Genomic DNA, 23,132 nt, shown 5'->3' on the forward strand with positions numbered 1-23,132 from the left:
ATTCCTACTGTGCTTAGCAATTTGCCCCATTTTAGTTAGTTAGTTAGTTAGTTAGTTGGTTGTTAGTTATTTTGGAGAACCTAGCAGAGCACACATAAATATTCTTAAAACAACAGCAACATGAAGGTTGTCTAAGTTTGCATGAAAGGAAAATTAGGCAGGTGAGAAGTGGGGTGGAAGTAACTTAAATTAAGGGTGCTATTAGAACTAAAAAGCTACATTTCTTTAGTATTATAGTGTTGTTTTCAATGTCCATACATCACCCAGGAACATGTGCTTATGTGCATGCATGCATATGAGTGACCAGATTTGTTCTGATGTCAAATTTGAAATGGGAAAACTAGGATAGTTATTCTTCATAATCCAAACAAAAAGGACAAGGGGCAAGGGGAAGAAAGCAGAAGCAGAAGAATTGCACTTAAGCTTCTGTTTGTAATTGCTCAGAAATGAGGTATAGAATTAGAGCATCTAAAATAATGAGGTTTCTCTCTCTTTTCTCCGTCTCTCCTCCCCCACCCCTCACCTCCCTCTTCTTCTCCCTCTTCATTCCAAAAATAGTGTCTGATGTTAACAAATAAGCTCAGAGTTTATATACCCCCCACCCCCCACACATCCTGCACTTCTTTTATAAAAAAAAGAAAAAAATTTAAAAAGAAAAAAAAGTAGGTGTTTATACTTTTAGAGCAATAAATTGTAATATGCTTTAGCTATTATACTAGTATTCTGTGCTGGTCTTTATGCACCTTTTCTTTTTTTCTTTAAAATTAAATTGAAATTGAAAGCCTTGTTAAACACTGATATTATAAACATCAGTTCTATGGGGTGCCTGGGTGGCTCAGTCGGTTAAGCGGCCGACTTCGGCTCGGGTCATGATCTTGTGGTCCATGAGTTCGAGCCCCGCGTTGGACTCTGCTGACAGCTCAGAGCCTGGAGCCTGTTTCAGATTCTGTGTCTCCCTCTCTCTCTGCCCCTCCCCTGTTCATGCTCTGTCTCTCTCTGTCTCAAAAATAAATAAACGTTAAAAAAAAAAAATAAACATCACCTCTCTAAAATATGTTGTAAAAACATAAGTCACATGTTTGTGTAGTTGGACAGAACTTTTTTGACTTCCTCACTTGGCAGGTGACAAGCTGCAATTTGATAACATATACATGCACTAGAGCAATATGTGTTTTGATGAATTCTAATTTTCCACCTTTATTGAGACACAATTAACAGATAGCATTGTATAAGTTTAAGGTGTGCAAGGTACTGATTTATATATATATACAAAATGATTACTAGAATAAGGTTAGTTAACAGATCTATCACCCCATATATTCACTTTAATTTTTTTGTGTGATGAGAACACTTAATATTTTCTTTCTTAGCAACTTTCAAGTTATAATACAGTATTATTAACTATAGTCGGCATGCTGTACATTAGATCCCCAGAACACATTCATCACATAAGTGTAAGTTTTTATTGTTAGACCAATATCTTCCCATTTCTGCCATCACTCCACCACTGGCAACCATCTATCTACTGTCTGTTTGAGTTGGAGTTTTTAGATTCCACATACGTGTGATCATACAATATTTGTCTTTCCTTGTCTGATTTATTTCACTTTATGTAATGCTCTCAAAGTTATTGAAATGTCTGATTGAGGTGATAGCAGAAGACAGGTCCATGATTAAAGCATCTAGAATGATGAAGTCCTGAGGATTTATAAGATGGTGGCAGAATAGGAGGACCCTAGGCTCCTCTCATCCCACTAGCACAGCTAGATAACTGTCAAATTATCCTAATACCCCCAAAATTGACCTGAAGACGTAAAACAAACTCCACAACTAAAGGGAGAGAAGAGGCCACGTTGAAGAAGTCTGTATTCTAAATATAATCTACTAGTAGTTTTTATCCATTGTTAGCCACAATAAAACCACCTCTCCATCTTTCCTGTTTGCTAGAAAAAATGGATTAGAAAGTGATTCTCCTGTTAATTTTACCAGAAGCTAAACTGTGAACTGTGCAGTATGCTACACAGATTTCTGGACTTTTGATTGTCTCTATGTAACTGTACTAGGGATGATATTTTGCAAATATTAAATCAATGCATTTCATCATGTTCCTTTAAAAAAAAACACACACGATAATAAAGTCCTAGTCCTTTTCCCTTGCCCCTCTTTCCTGATGTTTTGATTTTCTGATGATTACTGATATTGAGCATTTTGTCATGTACTTGTTGGCCACTTGTCTGTATTTGAAAAAATGTCTATTCAAGTCCTTTGACTATTTTTCACGTTAAATTCTTTGCATTAACCATTTTTACATTCTGATTATTTATTTTCTTGCTATTAACTTAAAGGAGTTCCTTATTGATTTTTAGACATTAACCCCTTAATAGATATATAGTTTACAATTATTTTCTCCCAATCTGTAGGTTGACTTTTCATTTTTTTTAAATTGTTCCTTTTGTTGCTGTGCAGAGAGGTTTTTAGTTGGATTAGTTCCACTTGTTGATTGTTGCTTTTGTTGTTTGTGCTTTTTGGTGTCATATTCAGAAAAGCATTGTCAAAACAACGGTCAAGGAGTCTTCCTCCTATGTTTTATTCTAGGAGGTTTATGGCTTCAGGTTTTACATTTAAATCTTTATTTCAAGTTAATTTTTGTAAGTGATGTAAGATAGGGATCCAATTTCACTCTTCTGCATATGAATATCCATTATCCAAGCACCATTTACTGAAGAGACTATCTTTTCCCCATCAATTGTTTTTGGTTCTTTTGTCAAATACTAGCTGAACCTATCTGTGTGGGAGTATTTAAAGGGTCTCTATTTTATTCTGTTGGCCTATGTGTCTGTTTTTCGGTCAGTACCATGTTGTTTTGATTACTATAACTTGGTAAATTAGTTTTAAATGAGGAAGTATAAAACTTTCACTTTGTTCTTTTTCAAGATCACTTGAGAGTCTTTTGTGATTCCATATGAAGTTTAAGATTGTTTTTGACATTTCTGTGAAAAATGACTTTTAATTTTGATAGGGATTTAATTGAATCTATAAATGGCTTTAGCATATGGACATTTTAACAATATTAAGTTCTTCTGACACATGAACAAGGAATATCTTTCCATTTATCTGTATCTTCAATTTCTTTCATCAATATCTTATGGTTTTTGGTGTAAGAATCTTTCATCTCCTTGGTTACATTTATTCCTAAGTATTTTATTCTTTTCAAGGCTATTATAAATGGGATTGTTTTCTTTATTTCTTTTATGAATAGTTTATTTCTAATATATAGAAGTGGAACTGATTTTTGTATGTTGATTTTGTATCCTGAAGCATTATTCATTTATTATTTCTAACAATTTTTTGATGGAATCTTTAGAGTTTTCTATATGTAAGATCATGGCAAACAGAGATAGTTTTACTGCAAATATCATATGACTTAACTCATATGAAGAATTTAAGATACTAAACAGATGAACATAAAGGAAAGGAAGCAAAAATAATATAAAAACAGAGGGGACAAAACATGAGACTCTTAAATATACAGAACAAACAGAGGGTTGCTGGAGGGGTTGTGGGAGAGGGGATGGGCTAAATGGGTAAGGGGCATTAAGGAATCTACTCCTGAAATCATTTTTGCACTATATACTAATAACTTGAATGTAAATTAAACAATTAATTAATTAATTTAAAAAATCAGTAGTTTCTTAGCATGGCTAGTACTGTGGCTAGTACATACTAAGTACTCAATAAAATTTGTAGCATGCACAAATAAATGAATGAACATGCCATGTTCTCTTTCATCTCTGTACCTTTGACAGTGTGGTTTCCTCTGCTTAGAATGCTCCACCCATACTTGGACACCTCATTTGATTCTTCTTGGTGCCATCATCTCTCTTTGGCCTCTTCTGAAGACCTCAGGCAACCTAGATGCTCCTTTCGCTAAAGATCCTTATATATCTCATTCATACTTCATTTTTAGAAGTTAGGTACAAACACAAGTACCACAACATGTCTTCATATACAATAGTTAATTGCTTGAGGTCCAGAACCATGTTTCTTTCAGTTCTCTCCCTAGCACCCAGCATAGGGGCTAGTTCACAGTATTTGGTCAGTGAATATGAATTGGTAAATGAGAAAAAAATGATTGAAATAAGTTACCCCTAAAAAATGAGTTTGCATCCAAAGCTTACCAGGATTTATCCCAAAATTTCCTGTATATCTCCCATTTCTCCATATGTCAGCTAAGATGCAGCCAACTTGTTATTCTTAGATTTGTCTTTTACTTTCTCATCATTATGCCTTTTACCTACTCTTGCCTATAAACAAATGTCCCTTCTACTACTACTAACCACTCAGACTTCAGAACCTCTGAAATGCAAACTCCCTTCCCTACTTTTACCACTCTCTTTACGGTCCTAACTCACCAAACATGCCCTCATTCGTAGCGTATTTCCCATTTCCTTATCTGAAATTATTTAATTTTCCCTTGAAGCTCTGTCACATTTTTCTAATAAGGTCATTATAAATCTTCTGTTTTATTACAGTTTAAGTTCTTATCACATCTGCCACAGTAGATTACAAGCATCCTGAAAGGAGGAAGTGTGCCTTGCAAAAGGCATTGCAAAGAGGAAGTACATAATATTTATTCACATTGAACTTGTTCATTAGCTTCTCGTTAAATTCAGGTAGACCATTTGGACAAGTAGCAATTCTCTCTCTCTTTCTTCCTCTCTCTCTCTCACACAGGCATGTGCGTTGTAGGAATGCAGGTCAAAAAAGGAGGCAAAATAATTATTTTTGATAGATTTTGGAGAATATAATTTCTATTTTCCTCTCTGACAAAATTGTCACGTTCATACTGTAGCTGACCCAGCAGCAGTCACCAAAGCATGTCATCCTGGCATTTCAAATACCAGAGATAAAGAGAAGATTCTGAAAAACCAGGTCACACACAGAGGACAGAGAACCAAAATGGCACTGATTTACTCAACAGCAACATAGGAAGCTAGAAGGCCGTGGAGGAGAATTCTTAAGGAAAAGGATTTTCTACCTAGATTTCCATGCCCTAATAAAACCATCTATAATTTGGATACAAAATTTTCCAGGTATGCAAAATCTCAAAGATTACACACCATGCATCCTTTTGCAGGAAGCTACTGGCGAATGTGCTTTACTTCACAAAGGAATAAAGTAAGTAGGAAAAAGATACGGAACCCAGAAAAATGGAAAATCTACCACAGAAAAGAATGAGAAAAATAGCAAGTTGATAACAAAGGATGATAGCTGTGAAGGTGGCTGAAAAGGCAGTTAGTTCAGGTTGGAGCAAGAAAACAGAGAACACTGGAAGGAATATCCCCAAGATTTACAAAAGAAAACTACTAGATTACTGGACAGAGTTGGCAATTGGACAGAGCTGGAAAATCACCTTTAAAGGCTATTAAAGGAACTGAGAAGATTTAGCTATGTCCAAATGAACCTAAGTAAATGGAAAAGATTAAAGGTTATTATTAATTCTAGAAAAAGCTAAACATTATACAAAAAGAATTTACATGGACAACTAAAAGTAATCATACACTACTCAACAGAGAATATTTATGTAGTCATAATCATGAAAATGCCAAATCATATTTAATAAAGTGTATAACTACATTGAAAGAGTGAAGAAGAGTAAGAGTGTGTATAAAAGAGAAAAAAATCCTAAAGTTGCACATTAGGAAGTCAGTGAATAATGTTTTAAATCCATGAATCGAAAGATACCTGCATACTGTATGTAGAAATGCAGACGCAAATACCAGATAAAGTAGCTCAGAGTAGAAGTGGCTGCCTCTGGCAACCAGGATGAGCGTGGAAGGAAGGATAAGTGGCAGCAGGAGCTGTTGTTATTGGTTATGTAGCAATTATTTGTCCTATTGAGTTATACGTATATATTGCTTTGATACTAACAAAACCAGTTATAAAAATAAACATGCTCTTGGACCCAGTAAACCTATGGATAATGCACATCAAATTTGACATTATATATAAGGTGGCTCATCACAGTATTTTTCTGCTATCAAAGGGGAACAAATGAATTTTCATTTTGTAGAAACTTACAGTTACGTTAATGTAATAGTATTAAATATTTGGATTGTTACTAAAAGGTCTATGAAGGGGATTGCTTAATACTAGGGTTTTCTAGTGATATATAAACAATGTGGGCTTTAGAATTTATAATCCTTAGTTCATATCTTGTTAACTATATAGCCTCAGGCAGAGTGCTTAACTTCTCTGGATTTTCTCAAACATAAAATGAGGATAGAAATATCTGTATCACAGGACTTCTTAAGGCTAATACTTCAATTGCTATAATAACAGGTGGCACTGTTATTATTGCTGTTAATACTGGTTCCTCTACCTTGACCTATTTGGAACTTGACTAACGTATTTCAAATTCTTGGGTATCAGGAAGGATCAAGTTCTGGCTCCACAACTATAAACGTGACCATGGGCAAGTCAAACTCTTTATACCTGACTTTTCTCAGTAACATGGTAAGAGAAATAGTGCTGATCTCAAAGGATTGTTATGAAGAGTGAGATAATGTGTATAAAGCGATTAGCAGAGAGCTTGACAAACTGTAAGTGCTCAGTTCACAGTACTCTTTTATTTTATCATTTGCTTATAGTAAATTAGCTCCCTTTCTATCCTATCAATAGGGATCAAAATAATCAATCAGACTCAAAGAATTTTTAAGTACAAAGGCATCTGAGCTATCAGGCAATAAAGGCTTCTAATTATGTGTTTTTCCCCCCTTTTAATTGGTTGTAATCTTTAAGCTTTAGGAAGTGGAATAAATCAGAAGGCAAGTATGTAGGAGAATGATTTTCCAATGTTTCTCATGAGAATCTAAAATTTTAGATTCGTCTGAGTAAAATCAGTCTTTACTATTTACAGAGTTATTTCTGAGTTGCAAAAATTCTCTGTGTGTGCTTTTTTTTTTTTTTTCCTGTATCACCATGTTTTTCTCTGAAATTTCCCTATTGAATCTTGGCTGCAACACTCAGACAGAAAGCATGAGGACACTTTCTTCTCGCGACTCTAGTAGAAACTTTAGCAAATAGTAACTGCACCAAATCTGTCAAATAGGTGGAAAAAGTCATGCTTTTTAAATGAGCAGAGTTGAGCACTTTTTGGTCCTCAAGTGTACAATTTTTCTTTCATCTCATTATAAGCTACAGTACTTCTCAAAACATGTTCATGCACCAGCATCATGGCATCATTTTTGCATGTTAGAAATGCAACTTCTCAGACCTTTCTGCAGACCTCTTGAATCAGAAACTCTACATGCAGGACCCAGCAATCTGTATTGTAAGGAGCCTTCCAGCTGATTCTTGTGCATGCTAAAGTTGGACAATGGCTGGGCTAGATCATTCTAAGCAGAAGAAAAAAAAAATGCTAGTAATGTATTGGTACACTTCATGAGTATCTGGTGAACTATATTTAATTCCACAGAAGCTTACTGGGCATCTCTTACGTGTCAGACATCATAATAGTCACTACGTATTTAAGATGAATTTATCATGGTATATCAAATATTTACCTGGCCCTCTATAATTTCCATAAAATCATTCTACATAACCTAGTGGACTCACTGATTGGTTTTCTTATACATATGGATGCATTACCAAGCCCTCCAGGATTATTTCCTGGGATGTAGCTTTCTTATTTAAATGATCATATTTTCTGGGGCGCCCAGGTGGCTCAGTCGGTTAAGTGTCCGACTTCGGCTCAGGTCATGATCTCGTGGTCCGTGGGTTCGAGCCCTGCATCGGGCTCTGTGCTGACAGCTCAGAGCCAGGAGCCTGTTTCAGATTCTGTGTCTCCCTCTCTCTCTGACCCTGCCCCATTCATGCTGTCTGTCTCAAAAATAAATAAACGTTAAAAAAATTTTAAATGATCATATTTTCTGATGTGTCATGTCTATTTTCTTGAAAGCTGATATATTGTGTGCAAACTCATCTGCCTTGTTGAATGTTTTACATAGCATTTGGCTATAAAATAATCTCCCGTTTTACCCAAGTAAACATATACCTTGTGGCAAATTATCTTTGGTCCTACATGGCTCTAAATTATAGATAATTATAGCTAGGGTGTTTGTGATCCTTCACAAGGAATAATTCCAAATATGTACATTTTGCTCCAGTTATCAGAAAAAGTCCCTGAATATATTTCACCCCCCGCACCCTCACCCCAATCCCTCTGGGTTGCTAACCAAGGACTCAGTGTTCCCAAGTCCTTAATGAGCTACATGTATGCCATTGCTGCTCCCTGACTCCTATGAAGTCAGAGAGCTTCCAAGGATTCAATTTTAATAAAGTATAAAAATCTAAGTAGATTCATCTTTAAGCTGGAAAATAAAATAATAGAATATGGGTTTTGGAGGAGGGAAGAAAGGATGTGGAGGAGAGAGAGGCAAAGAAATAAGCATAATCGGCATTTTAATGGGAATGAGTAAACAGTCTGCACTATAATAAATCTCCCAGGCATTTGATCCCAATAAACCATCTTAATCCTTAGGGCTATTCTGGCAGCAAGAGATAACTGCTCTGAAACCAAAATGTATTTAGCATAAAACTCACATTCCGATGTTTACTGTGTATCTGCTTTTAAAAAATAAATTGAAAATCCAAACTTTGAGGTGGTGTAAGGGGAAACAGCCTCTCAGGGCTCCTTCTGTGTGTGATCCAGTACCTGCCTGCCAAAGCCAACACTTGAATGCCCACTGGCCGGGGAACTGGAGGCCTTGTTAGCTGAGGCCCTTAAAATCCCTCTTTCATCTGAGCATTGTTTGACTGGCTTGGGCTGTGGACATTTTCCCTAGCTTGTATATATGCAGAGGGCTTTTTGGCGAGGGTATAGCTTTCTAGAATCTCTTTCTTTGAGCTTCACAAAGTTGACTTAAATAACCCAACAATCCCATCTCAACAGATATATGTGATGGAAGTGGAAGTATCAAAGTCACATGTCAATGTAGGGCTGGGCTGTAAAAATCTTTAAACTGAAAAATAAAATAATTACTGCTTTCAGTGTTAACTATGATCAAGGAATGGTCTAACTTACTTTTTCTTTTGCTTAGACTATTAACTTATCTACACCTGGTGTTCTTAATAACACATGCTTGCCAGCTATTGCTACATATAACATCAGTCTGCCTAGTTATAAAAACTATTGCCTGAAGTGGTGTCAGGAAGATAGGGAAACAGGTTGTTCTTGACTTGAGTCCCCCTCACAGAAAGAGCAACTAGCAGCTATCCAGAGAAAAGACACATTTGTGAAGATCTCAGAACCCATGGGTGAGGCTGAAGTATACCTTTGGACCATAAAAACTGAAAAAAATCCACATTTGAAGGCTAAGAAAAGTGGTTTCGCTTTGACTGCATCACCCCTCCCCCAGGCCTGTGCAGCACCATGCTGAGGGCCTCACTCTGAGTCTACAGTGGGAAAAGGAGAATCCAGGGTGGACACTCAGCGTGTCCACTATTCTGGGACACTTTTAGGAAAGCTCACTTAGGTACTGCCTCGCCTGAATCGCCGCAGAAATCAGCTAGAGAAGGGGAAGGGGCTCTCACAACAATAAATTTGTGGATCTTGGCCAACCAAGTTCCTCCTGGCTGTGGTGCCTGAGTGGAGAGCCCATCCTGTGGTGCTTTGCTGGTGGCTCCATCTGACCAGAGAACTCAGTCACCAGATCTGCTCGCTTTGGGTCCCCAGCTGGCAGTTTGTCCCAACCATAGAGTGCAATCCAGAGCCCCGCACATACAGGGAAGCAAGTCATTAGCCCTGCCCAACTGCCAAGTATGGCCTCCAAGCCCCACCAAACCATGAAGTAAGGCCAGAGATGCCAGGAAGCTGTGCAGCACATCTACAACTGATTTGCATCTAGATTACCATGTCACCTGTGAAGAGTGAAAGTTTGACTTCCTCCTGGTTGATTTGGATGCCTTTTATTCCTTTATGTTATCTGATTGCAGAGGCTAAGGCTTCCAATACTGTGTTGCATAACAGTGGTGAGAGTGGACACCCCTGTCGTGGGAACTAATGATTTTTAACATATAGCATGGTGTTCTTCCTAGGCTTTTACATTAATGAGAGTAAGAATTATGTGTGTCTTATTTGTTTTGGGGCCTAGTACTTAATATTTATACAATTAATATATGTGGAAGCATGGTAATGGACGTCCACAGGGAAGAGGGTAACTACGAGATGATAAAGAAATTCATGAAAGAGATGTTTTGAGAATTATGAGTAGATTATGTTAATTAAAACTAGGAGTATGGACAAACTGCTCAAAATTTATACATATATAAAGAGAGTGAAGGTAGAGAATGGAATAAATGGGAATTCTAACATTTCTGCACAAAAGAAGAAAGCACTGTCATTAAAAAGAGTGGGTTTCAGGGCACCTGGTTGGCTGTCAGTTAAGCATCTAACTTTGGCTCAGGTCATGATCTCACAGTTTCATGAGTTTGAGCCTGGCATTGGGCTCTCTGCTATTAGCACAGAGCCCGCTTAGGATCCTCTGTCTTCCTCCCTCTCTGCCCCTACCCAACTTGAGTACACACATGTGCTCTCTCTCTCTCCCTCTCTCTCAAAAATAAACATTAACAAAATTATAAGAGAGAGAGAGAGAGAGAGAGAGAGGGGGGGGGGATTTCTACCATGCCAGAGACAAGTTTTATTTATTTGTACTTGCCCTGACTGATAATATCCAACTACTTGTGTTTGGAGAATTTTGTTAAGTGTCTCCTTCTGAAAACCCCAATGCTTGAACATTTGGTTCTTCAAGTCAACATCAAAACAAAACAAAGCAACACAAAACAAAACAAAAGACAAAAACAAAAACAAACAAACAAAACTGCCCCTGGAATTTGTATTTCCATTAAATCTTAGTTTTATTCAGATCTGAACTCATCTCATCCTTTGGGTTCCTAGGCCTATGTACCTCATAAAATAGAAAGTGATCTCTATGCTCCTTCTCCAAGGAATATAACCATAGTCTTAGCCACTCAACCAGTATCACAAATAAGACCTCATTCCCTCTCTTGAGCTTTTTGACTCTAGGACAGAGTGGTCACATAAGTAACAAGCAAACCACTTAAAACATTATCACCAAAGCCCTAGGGAGGGGAGAAGCTTTAAGGAGGGAGAAGTTTCTTCCATCACAAGTCTCAGAGCAATTCAGATAAGACCTGAAAAGTATATAAAATTCTAGGGGTAAAGGAAAGACAAAGCTCTCACACTCAAGAGACTTGCTGCCTTATAAGGGGCACCACTCTCTATAGAGAAACAGAGTTCTCTTGACATGCCTTAACATCACACTGTGATGATGTGTACCCAAAGTGTATTTATAGAATGAATAAGTGCTCATGACATACATTTTCCCACTGCTGTTTCTTTGAATTGGGTTTGACAGCTAGGAGGTCACTGATGACCCAAATAAGAAAAGTTCCCCGTAGTAATAGAAGCAGAAGTCCAACATCAGGAACTGAGGGCTGAACAAGAAGTGAGGAAGTAGAGAAAATGAGCAAAGGCAACTCATACTATTGTAGATAGATGATGTTTTTAAGAAATACATAATTGATTTTCTTTTTGTTTTAAATGTTTATTTTTGAAGGAGAGAGACAGAGTGTGAGTGGGGGTGGGGCAGAGAGAGTGGGAAACACAGAATCTGAAACAGGCTCCAGTCTCTGAGCTGTCAGCACAGAGCCCCATGCCGGGCTGGAACTCACAAACCGCGAGATCATGACCTGAGCCGAAGTCGGACGCTCAACCAACCAAGCCACCCAGGTGCCCCATAAATGATTTTCTTGATGGCACTTACTTGAAAATTAAAATCAGAATGCCCCTTGATTTATAATGAAGGAAGATTCTCCATATTTTCTCCCTCAAAGGACATAAAAGACAAGTAGTTATTCTGCTAGTACTCAGTCGCCTGAAAATTACTTAAGGACAAAGACCAGATTTTGTTTATCATTAGATTTCCTGCAGTTCTTAGCTCAGAGTTTGGTACATACTAGGTGCTCAGTTAATATTTGTTGAATAAATTAATGCATAAAGAACACATAAATGATGTGCTGGCCAATTCTGCTTATCCTAGAGTATAACCAAGAGAAGAGGAGTAAAACAGTAACAGTAAAAGATGGAAATTGGATAAAATATATCACTTTGCCACATTTCATACATGACGGCACCAAAAATTGTTGGTAATAAGTAACTGAATGAATCAGCAAAGGGATGAAACATTAGACAGAAAATAATTCAATATATGTATAACATTCTGAATTATTGGGTTATTTTAATGGTCAAAGGTTGCTGATGTGCTTGTTTTGTCTATTTATGTGTTTATTAGCATATTACTTACAACTATTCACCAAGAATTTTGGGGTGAATTTAGCAAAACTGACTATAAGCCACATTTTTTTTAAGTTTATTTATTTTGAGAGAAATTGAGAGAGAGAGAGAGAAGGGGAGGGGCAGAGAGAGAGAGGGAGAGAGAGAATCCCAAGCAGGCTCTTCACTGTCAGTGCAGAGCCTCATGCGGGGCTCAAACTTATGAACCATGAGATCATGACCTGAACTGAAATCAAGAGTCAGTAGCTTAACCAACCGAACCTCTCAGGTGCTCCCTATAAGTGATCTTTGAAGAGAAAACACATAAATGTACCCAGAAAGAGAAGAAACATGCTACTCTTCCTACCTCACATTCTCTTACCCAAAGAAAGTAATTGATTGACAAAGAGCACCACCTCTCTACTTCTTATTTTTATTATTCAGAAGAAAGTGGGGAACATGGTCCCATCCTCTTGGCAGATACAATCAATACCTGCTGTAATTGCTGTATAAAGAAGGGAACAGATTTCCATAATTCCTTAACTTAGGTGGAAAGCAGTGCATGCATTATGTACTTTGCCTTGTAGGTTGTTAAAGTGATTGATGCTGTAGGCTACATCATATTTTCCCTTTTTTGTTTTTAAGAGTGCATAGTTCTAGATCTTATGTTTGCCAGCCTACAGCATGGGGCATTCTCACTCACCTTAAGTTCTCTTCGCTAAACTCCTCCTCCTAAAAATAAAAGTGGCAGTAAAGTAAAACCTTGGTTTGTGAGCATAATTCATTCCAGAAACATGCTTGTAATCCAAAGCACTTGTATATCAAACGAATTTCAAGAACTATTGGCTCAGTTGTGATCATGTGACATCTGGCATCACATACTACTCATATTGCAAGACATTGCTCATTTATCAAGTTAAAGTTTATTAGAAATGTTTGCTGGTCTTGCAGAATGCTCACAGAACAAGTTACTCACAAGGTCTTACTGTACTTGTCCCCATATCTATGTCACCATTTTGCCTTCTTTGCAAAAGAGAATGCACTGAAATAAGCATTAAAAAAGGATTTATTCCATTAAAAAAAATTACAAAACCTGTCATATGGACTATATCAAGTGATAGAAACTTCTTCCACACTGTCCCTTATAATTCATTTACCAAAGCAGCCAACACTCTATCCTGGGACCAAAACACAAGCAACAGCTAGCCCTGTAAAGAATCAAAATTGGGGGCGCCTGGGTGGCTCAGTCGGTTGAGCGGCCGACTTCGGCTCGGGTCATGATCTCGCGGTCCGTGAGTTCAAGCCCCACATCGGGCTCTGTGCTGACATCTCAGAGCCTGGAGCCTGTTTCGGATTCTGTGTCTCCCTCTCTCTGACCCTCCCCTGTTCATGCTCTGTCTCTCCCTGTCTCAAAAATAAATAAATGTTAAAAAAAAATTAAAAAAAAAAAGAATCAAAATCATCTGTAGAATAGAAAGGCATTTTTTCCCATACAAATATCTATTTTATGTTCTAAAATATCACTATAGTTTTAGGAAGATGTATTCACAAGACCAGGAAATATATCCTCAAATGGAGTTAATTGTTATTAATTGGTAACTGGCCCAACTTTGCTCAGCTCTAGCATAAGTCTACAGTCCCTGGTAACACATATCAAAACCTATGACTTCCTCTACTGATGATCACTCTGGAACTTGTGGCACCTTGGTGGAAAACTTAGGCATTTATTTTACAATAGGCTTCCATTCCCAGAAGATGCAGGACAGAATTACCTTTACCTGAAATGTTACCTAGCTGGCAAAATACCCAGTTATGGCTATACCAATAGAGACAGAAATTCTAAGAAATAACTATTTTCAGAACAGGGTTAATTATTCCATCAGTAACTTAACAAGGGTAGAATGACTGATTATTGAGAGTCTTCCCGAAAAATGGCCAAAGAATGCCAAGTTGGGACATTGAGTCACTTTTTAAATTTATGAGTGCTGAGTAAAAAGTAGTAGAACAATAATGAGTGTATAGAAGAATACTTTCACAGTACGTATAACGCAGAAAGGACACTTGTCTGTATCCAGAGTAGGTTCCATTTAACTCTTAGGAATGTCTAGGTCATTTTAAAAACAAAGCCTACTCGAAGAAAATTACAACATGTAATTTTATTTTTCCTTTATTTGTATAAAAATCTGATTTATATTTCCCTTTTATTACTCAATATATAGTTTCATGAAAATAGGGTGTTATTTTCTTATAAATTATTATCTTTTCCCATTTTTAAACCTAATTTAAATTTTCTCTTCCAGTTGCTAAAACTGGACATCATGTGGATTATGGCAAGGGAATGAGAAATAAGACAGAAGATGTATTAACAGGGAACTTTGATTTGGTGAGAGTAGAGAGTCATGAGACATGCCTGTCTTTCAAGGTGAGCAAAAGTTAAAGTACCTGACATGAGGCAGGATACACCCACTGTCCCATGTTATGAGAATATTTTTATAGGTAGCTTATTTTTATTTACATTATTTACATGATTATTTTTAAGGTATGATGTGTAGCATGCTCTAATAGGAATTCTAATACTTTTCATTATTTTAGGTCAACCTATTTTTTGGATTGAAAGTTGATGTCTCCAGACCTTTAAACCCCTGATGGCCAATGATCCATTTGTGTTTCTTTGATCCACATTGCTTTCAGCCTTTCTCCTCTCAAATAGCCTTGATGAGTTCCCATGTTTTGTCCTTTTTCCTTCTATTTGCCCTCTTCAATCCAACTTCCTTTAAAAAAAATGTGCTGTCAGAAACAAAAGTTTTCTACCTCTGGGGCCTCACGTAATTCAAGAAGTAATGACTGATTCTTACACTTGTTCACTGCATTCTAATCCCAATTTAGGGCAACTCATTCTACAATTTTATGACTCACTGATAGTACCTCATGAATAACAATGAAAGAATAACCTATCACTGAAGATTCCCTGACAAAGTGGTAAGATGTAAATGCAAGTATAATTGCCATTTGGAAATGAAGGTTCTCTTTTTCATGCTCTCTCTCTTTTTGTTTTTGTAAACTTAATCCATTGGAAATAAAAACTAGTCAAGATATATGCATCGTACTGCTGGCATTTTAAAAAGTTGGCTTCAATTTGATTAATGCAAATAGAATTTGACCCAAGAATACTCTTAGAGAGTTTCATTGATGTATAGAGAAAAGTAACAAGATTCCTACTTAAAAATTAGCAATATGCATTAGATGCAAGAAAATATCTAATAAAGGAGATGGGCATATATGCAGTTAGAGATTCAAGGATCAATTGCACTTTTAATTACTCAGTACATCAGGAACCTGATCTCAATTATCCAAGCCATGTAGGCAAGTCTTAATTCTTATGGTAAAAATGATCTGGGTAGTTGGAATAATTAAAAATCACAGATAATCCCAAACCCTTCTGGCAATGATTCATTAAAGTCTCCTCCCTTAGAGAAATGGTTTTATAAAAGCTACAAATCATTACAAAACTGTCTGGCTTACATCTCCTCTGCTTTGATTATTCCACTGCAATCTCTGGGGAAGGCCATCCAAACAGTGAAAAAGCCCAGTCAGGAAAGAAGAGGAAAGGGGCAGAGCCTCAAGGAGAAGCCATATATCCCCCAACAGACTCAATATAAAGCAAAAGACTGTCAGTGGTAAACCTATCCTGGAGAATAATTGAGAGTAGGGTTAGTATCATTCTGTCTAAAACAACAGTGAGTAGTCAACGTATTGCATAGGGTGTGTGCACAGCCAGGTGGCAATGTCCCAACTAGAACATAATAACTTCTAGTTTGGTAACTATGTAGAGGGACTATGATTTAGATATTCTTTTTTTCCTTATTTTCTGCTCCCCTCTAATAGCCTCAGTAATACTAGCATATAAGATTCTTTGTTACACTCAATTAAAAAAAATCTTTTACTTTACCTTTTTTCTCATTGTTATTTTATTTAATATAATTTATTGTCAAATTGCTTACATACAACACCCAGTGCTCATCCCAACAAGTGCTCTCCTCAATGCCCAACACCCACTTTCCCCTCTCCCCCACCCCCATCAACCCTCAGTTTGTTCTCTGTCTTTAAGAGTCTCTTATGGTTTTCCTCCTTCCCTCTCTGTTTATAACTATTTTTCCCCTTCCCTTCCCCCATGGTCTTCTGTTAAGTTTCTCAAGATCCACATATGAGTGAAAACATCATGCCATTTGCAGGAACATGGATGGAACTGGAGGGTATTATGCTAAGTGAAATAAGTCAATCAGAGACAGACAGATCTCATTGTTATTTTTTACTGGCGTACCTGCTACCTTATCGGTACCAACATGGGCTGAGCCATAATTCATTACAGACCAGTTTTCTGACTTCAGATTCACTTCTAACTTCAGATTCAGTAAGTTTCTTGATCATTACTTTCATCTTTAAAACTTCATTTTACAAAATCTAGATAAATGTCTGCCAGTTCCTGTCTTCATGCTCTCCATTCAACAAGAATCTAGAATACTCTAAGCAGGCTTCATAATTCTCTTTCTCTTTTTCAGCCCTAGGTCAAAATCAATGTATGCACCTTGCAGTAATTTTCATCAGGATGTTACAAATACATTTCCCATAATGGTAGATGAAATCATGCTTAGGGATGCCTAAGGAGCACAGTGACTCATAGACAATTGACCCAGGACGGGTTTTCGTCTCTCAGAGGCATTATCTTTGACCAAGCATGCAGTTTGTAGGAGAGGTAGGTGTAGACTATATACATGGAGTAGTCAGGGAGGAAGGGGTTTAGACCTAACTATTGAGATAATCAGCTGAGCCAATCTGGATAATCAATATGGAACAAATACAACAATCTCATTGTTGATGCATTCTGAAATCTTGCAAAAAATATTTCCTCCCTCCCTCCCTTCCTATCTTCCTTCCCTCCTTCCTTTCAAAAGTATTTCTTAAACTCAGTTCCAAATACTATAAGAAGTACTTATAAAATAAGGTAAGATAAACTCAGGCCTTCACCTGGAGCTTACACTTCAGTAGGCAAGTCACCCAATGATAAGAATCAAAACAAGAAAAAACAAGGTAAAATTGGTATATGCAGAAGTCAGTTGTAACTAATTTAGTCTAGGGTCTGGGTGGTAGTCAAGGAAGACTTTCTAAGGAAGTGACTTTCACAGTGAGACCGGAAGGATGAATAAGAGTTAACTAGACAAATGGCACTGTGGGGAAGGTGGAAAGGTAAGCAGTAGGAGTCTCTCAGGTAGAGAAAAATGGATATAGAGAGGAATCCTCTAAGAACATGACTCCTTTAAGGAACAGAAATGAGTTTGGTCAAACTGGAAATGAGGAGTGATGAGAATATAGATGTAGGCAGGAACCAGGTCTTTTTTTAAGAGAGAGAGAGAGAGAGAGAGAGAGGCCCAGCAGGGGAGAGGGGCAGAGGGAGAGGAAGAGAAAGAATCCTAAGCAGACCCCATGCTCAGCGTGTAGCCCAATGTGGGGCTTGATGCAGGGATCAATGCAAGGCTTGATCTCACAACCCTAAGATCATGACCTGAGTTGAACCAAGAATTGGAAACTTAATCAACTGAGCCACCCAGGTGCCCCAATCTTGAATATTCTTATAAGGTATGTGTTGATAGTATAAATCTTCACACCATAAAATTTAGATATGAAGTGTTTCTAACTTATTTTACTTTATTTTGAGCACTATGATAAATATTGACTAGCTGTTTACCAAATATATTTCCCATTCCTCTTAGACATGTGGTTAGACAATGTTTTTCAGTTTCCCTTGCAATTAGCTGTGGCCATGTGTCTGAGGTCTGACCAATAGAATGAGAGAAGATTCTTCTAGGCTTTGCCAATAAAAACTTCCTGTGCAATGCTCCACTCACTCTCTTCCACTGTCAGAGAGCCTGATATCAATGCCCAAGGTGACCTTGAAAGCCATGTACAAAAAGCATCACTTCTCCCTCCCCCATACATACATACACACATACTACCATGTTGAGTAGATATTCTAAGGAACATGTTTCCATTGTACTAAGCCTTTGAGATTATGATGTTTGTATATCACACCAGTGATTCTTAAAATGTGGTTCTGAGAGGAACAGCAGTAGCATCACCTGAGAACATGTACGAAATGCAAATTTTTAGGCCCTACCCCACATCTACCTGCTGAATCAGAAACTCTGGAGGTGGGGCCAGCAATCTGTGGTTTATAAGAATTCCAGGTGATTCTGATATGAGTTAAAGTTGCAAAACACTCTTTATCATTTTACATTACCTTAACCATTCCACCCTGTGACAGAGTCGAGTTCAGTTAATTCAGGGAAGTCAATTGATGCAGCGTTTCCTTTGTCAACTCAACTCACATCCGTTATCAAGGCATAAGATTGGGTCCATCTGACCCTTAGTTATTATCCTTTATTCACCTGTGGTCTCCTCTGTAATTTCTCTCTTGCTCTCTCTGTTTGTATTTATTTATTTTTGAACTGGTTTCTGTTTTTCCATGATGATTGCTACTTTGTCTTCCTTATGCTAGCCTCTTCAGTTTGGGCCTCCTGCTACTTTGCATCATCCTTTACATGTAAGAAGACTTTCATACCCTCTTTAAGAAAATACAAATTTCCACATAGTTCTCTCTACCCTTCTCATGCTATGCCATGAGATTGGGGAACTGTTTAAGGTATTCAACCCTCTCAGGCTCTCTATGGGATATTAGGGACAGGTGTTGTGTACTCTTTTTATTCTCCTTCTCTATCCAGACTTATCTAGTGGAAGGGCAGGAATGGGACTCTGTTTTAGGGACAAATAACATAATTTAAGTGTATGGCTTCATTTTTAACTATATCTGCAAATTTCCCTTCTCTGGCCTGTTATGGTGCTAAGAAAACTGGCTCTTAAATATGGTGACTGCCTCATGCATTTTGCTAAATCTATTCTTTATGGTATAAAATATGTCTTTGTTTTTTTCTTCAAGTTTCTTCTTGTTTTTGTCTGACACATCCATACTTCTTCTCTCAACTTCCTTATAAGAAAGTTATTCTCATGAATTTTCAGATTTCACAGTTCGAAAAGCTTAAAGGGGCATCTGTGTAGCTCAGTTGGTTGAGCATCTGACTCTTGATTTTGGCTTAGGTAATGATCTCATGGTTCATGAGTTTGAGCCCCAAGTCGGGCTTTGTGCTGACAGCATGGAGCCTGCTTGGGATTCTCTTTCCCCGCCCTCTCTCTCTTGCTCCTCCCCCAATCTTGCTTTCTCTCTCAATCAATAAATATTTTTAAGAAGCTCAGATACACTTCTGAATGTGCCTTATTCCAATAATCTTTCCAATTTTTCCATGATTTCTACTCAGTTTCCTACAAGTAAAATAAATTCTTTTCCTATATGTATATAGTATGTATTAATGGATGTTTATCTTGGGACTTTTCTAATTTTTTTTTATTTTTGTTAAGAACATTTAACATACTACACTCAACAAATTTATTTAAATATTTATTTTGAATGAGAAAGGGGGATGGCGAGGGGCAGAGAGAGAGAGAGAGAGGGAGAGAAAGAATCTCAAGCAGGCTCTGCACTGTCAGCATGGAACCCAATGCAGGGCTCAAACCCACATACCATGAGATCATGACCTGGGACAAAACCAAGAGAACACTTAATGAACCGAGCCACCCAGGTGCCCCTCAACATACTTTTAAGTGTACAATACATTATTGGTGACTATAAGTACAACATTATACAGCAGAGTTCCAGAACTTATTCATCTTACTTAACTCCAACTTTATGCTTATTAATTAGTAACTTCTCATTTTCCCCTCCCTTTAGCACCTGACAACCATCATTCCACTCTTCGATTCTATGGATTGAACTATTGTCAATACCTCATATAATTGGGATCATATAGTATGTGTCTTTCTATGGTTGGTTTATTCCACCTAACATAATGTCTTCAAGGTCCCTCCATGTTGTCTCTTACTGTAAAATTTCCTTCCTTCTAAAGCTGAAAAACATTCCATAATGTGCACGTACTAGCTATTCTTTACTCTTGCATTCATTGATGGGCATTTAGGTTGTTTCTACATCTTAGCTATTTTGAATAGTGCTGCAATGAACATGGGGGTACAGATATCTCTTTGAAATATTGATTTCATTTCCTTGGATGTATATCCAGTGGTGGAATTTCAGGGTCATATGTACTTTTATTTTTAATTTTTAAAAGAACCTCCATACTGTTTCCATAATGGCTGTACCAATTACATTCCCATCAACATGTGGAAGGGTTTCAATTTCTCTACATCCTCACCAACACTTAACTTTTGCCCTTAGCCATTCTGAAGTATGTGAGTTGATATCTCACTATGGTATGGATTTGTATTTGCCTGATCATTAGTGATGTTGAGGACCTTTTCATAGACCTGCTGAATGTCTTCTTCTGAGAAATGGCTCCTCCTTGGTCTCTTGGAGGATGGGGCTGGTTGTACGACCATGGTCAAGTTGGGCTGGAGCTGAGTCTAGAGGGGAATATGGATGCTTTGGGCCTGTAACTGGAATTACATGCAGCAAGCTTGCTACCAGGGCGTGGGCCTGCCCTCTCAAAGCAGTTCTCCTTAATCTTGGACTTTGTTGGGATTTCAAACCTCCCACCTAGATCCCAATGTTCCCATAAAGGTACTTTTGTTTATGGATGACTATCAGATTGTTGTTTGGGTTGTGGATGTGAGCTGGGGACCTTTTATTTCATCACCTTTGCTGTTTCACCCTCCTCCAGTGGCATTTTTTACAGAGATAGGAAAAATAATTCTGCAATTTATATGGAAAACAAAAAAGACTACACATACCTAAATCAACCCTGTGTCTTAGTTTTAATAATGTCAACAAGATACCTAAAAGAAAAAAAGATGAAAAGAGCAATAAACTAGAAGAATACATCTGCAATATCTAGGTCCACAAAGGAGATATGTATACATATATATATCCTACTAATCAATATAAAAATACTTATATATTTATTTATATATGTATATCAGTATGTATCTTAATAGTCAATAGAAAAAATTAAACATATCAGGGGTGCCTGGGTGAGGTGGCTCAGTCAGCTAAGCGTCTGACTTTGACTCAGGTCATGATCTCACAGCTTGTGAGTTTGAGCCCCACATCGGGCTCTGTGCTGACAGCATAGAGCCTGGAGCCTGCTTCAGATTCTGTGTCTTCCTCTCTCTCTGCCCCTCCCCTGCTCATGTTCTGTCTCTCTCTCTCTCCCTCAAAAAAAATTTAAACAATTTTTTTTAATTAACAAAAAAATTAAACATATCAATAGAAAAATGGAGGGAAAAGCAGAAACAGCCATGAATAGAGGGGAAAAAAAAGACATATGGCTAATCAGTGTACTAAACCACATAAATGCTTTGAAGAAAATCAAGCTGTAAAGATAAGCAGATCAAGACCACACAAGATACAATTTGATTCCATTTAATGGGTAAAGATAAAAAAGCTAAGCAATTCCAGAATAGATTAACAGGCTTTCTTATACAGAGCTCATGCTTCAAACACCTTAGCATTATCTATTAGGATTGCATAGCTAATAAAGTTGCTACCCAAGTGCAACTCTTGCTCATGTGTTTAAGAGTCAGATTTTAGGGGTACCTGGGTGGCTCAGTTGCTTAAGTGTCCAACTGTGGCTCAGGTCATGATCTCATGGCATGGCTCCTGGATTGGAGTCTAGCCTTGTGTTCGGAGCCTAGAGACTGCTTAGGATTCTGTGTTACATTCTCTCTCTGCCCCTCCCTACTCATGCTCTGTCTCTCTGTGTCTCTGTCGCTCTCTGTCAAAAAATAAAGAAACATTAAAAAAAAGTTTTTAAAAAAAGCCAGATTTCAAGGGAGTTATAGACATGAAATCTGGGAGAGGATAACCTTTGGGGAAAAGGAAGGATGATGAGACAGAATAGGATCATATAAATAGATGCAAGTTATTGGTAAGGCTTTTGTTCTTGGAAAGTATACCAGGTTATAAGGTGCTCTTTACATTATTAAAAATAAAACAAAATAAATGAGGTCCTTGTACGAAAAAATGATACTGTGTTTCATAAACCAAGTATCATGACTCATTCAATTATAAGCATATAAGGTCAATAAAAAGAAAGAAAAATAATATTTAGGCTTTTGCAAATCAAAAGCTCTGGTTTCTGAAACAGATAAGATTTATTTATTTATTTATTTTTAATTTTTTTTTAACGTTTATTTATTTTTGAGACAGAGAGAGACAGAGCATGAACGGGGGAGGGGCAGAGAGAGGGAGACACAGAATCGGAAGCAGGCTCCAGGCTCTGAGCCATCAGCCCAGAGTCCGACGCGGGGCTCGAACTCACAGACCGCGAGATCGTGACCTGAGCTGAAGTCGGACGCTTAACCGAATGAGCCACCCAGGCGCCCCCAGATAAGATTTATTTTTAATAATAATAGTATTATTATTATTATTATTATTATTAATGTTATTATTTACCACTCTTACCAGCTTTACTCCCCTAAGGCATTAGATGGATTCCATGGAGTAAAGTCAAGTCATTACAGGGAGCAAAACAAATATTTGGTTAGTATATGAAAACAGTTTGTCATTATTAATGATAAGATGGTTAGATTTACACTGTCAAGGGCTTTTGATTTAGGCAGAATTACAGAGATTTTGTGAACCATCTTAAATATTAATACGTTAACATATTCTCTGTTTTTCAGAAAGTCTGAAACAAATCAACTTTGATTAGCTACT

Source organism: Neofelis nebulosa, chromosome 7, assembly GCF_028018385.1.
Source record: "Neofelis nebulosa isolate mNeoNeb1 chromosome 7, mNeoNeb1.pri, whole genome shotgun sequence".
NCBI classification, from domain to species: Eukaryota; Metazoa; Chordata; class Mammalia; order Carnivora; family Felidae; genus Neofelis; species Neofelis nebulosa.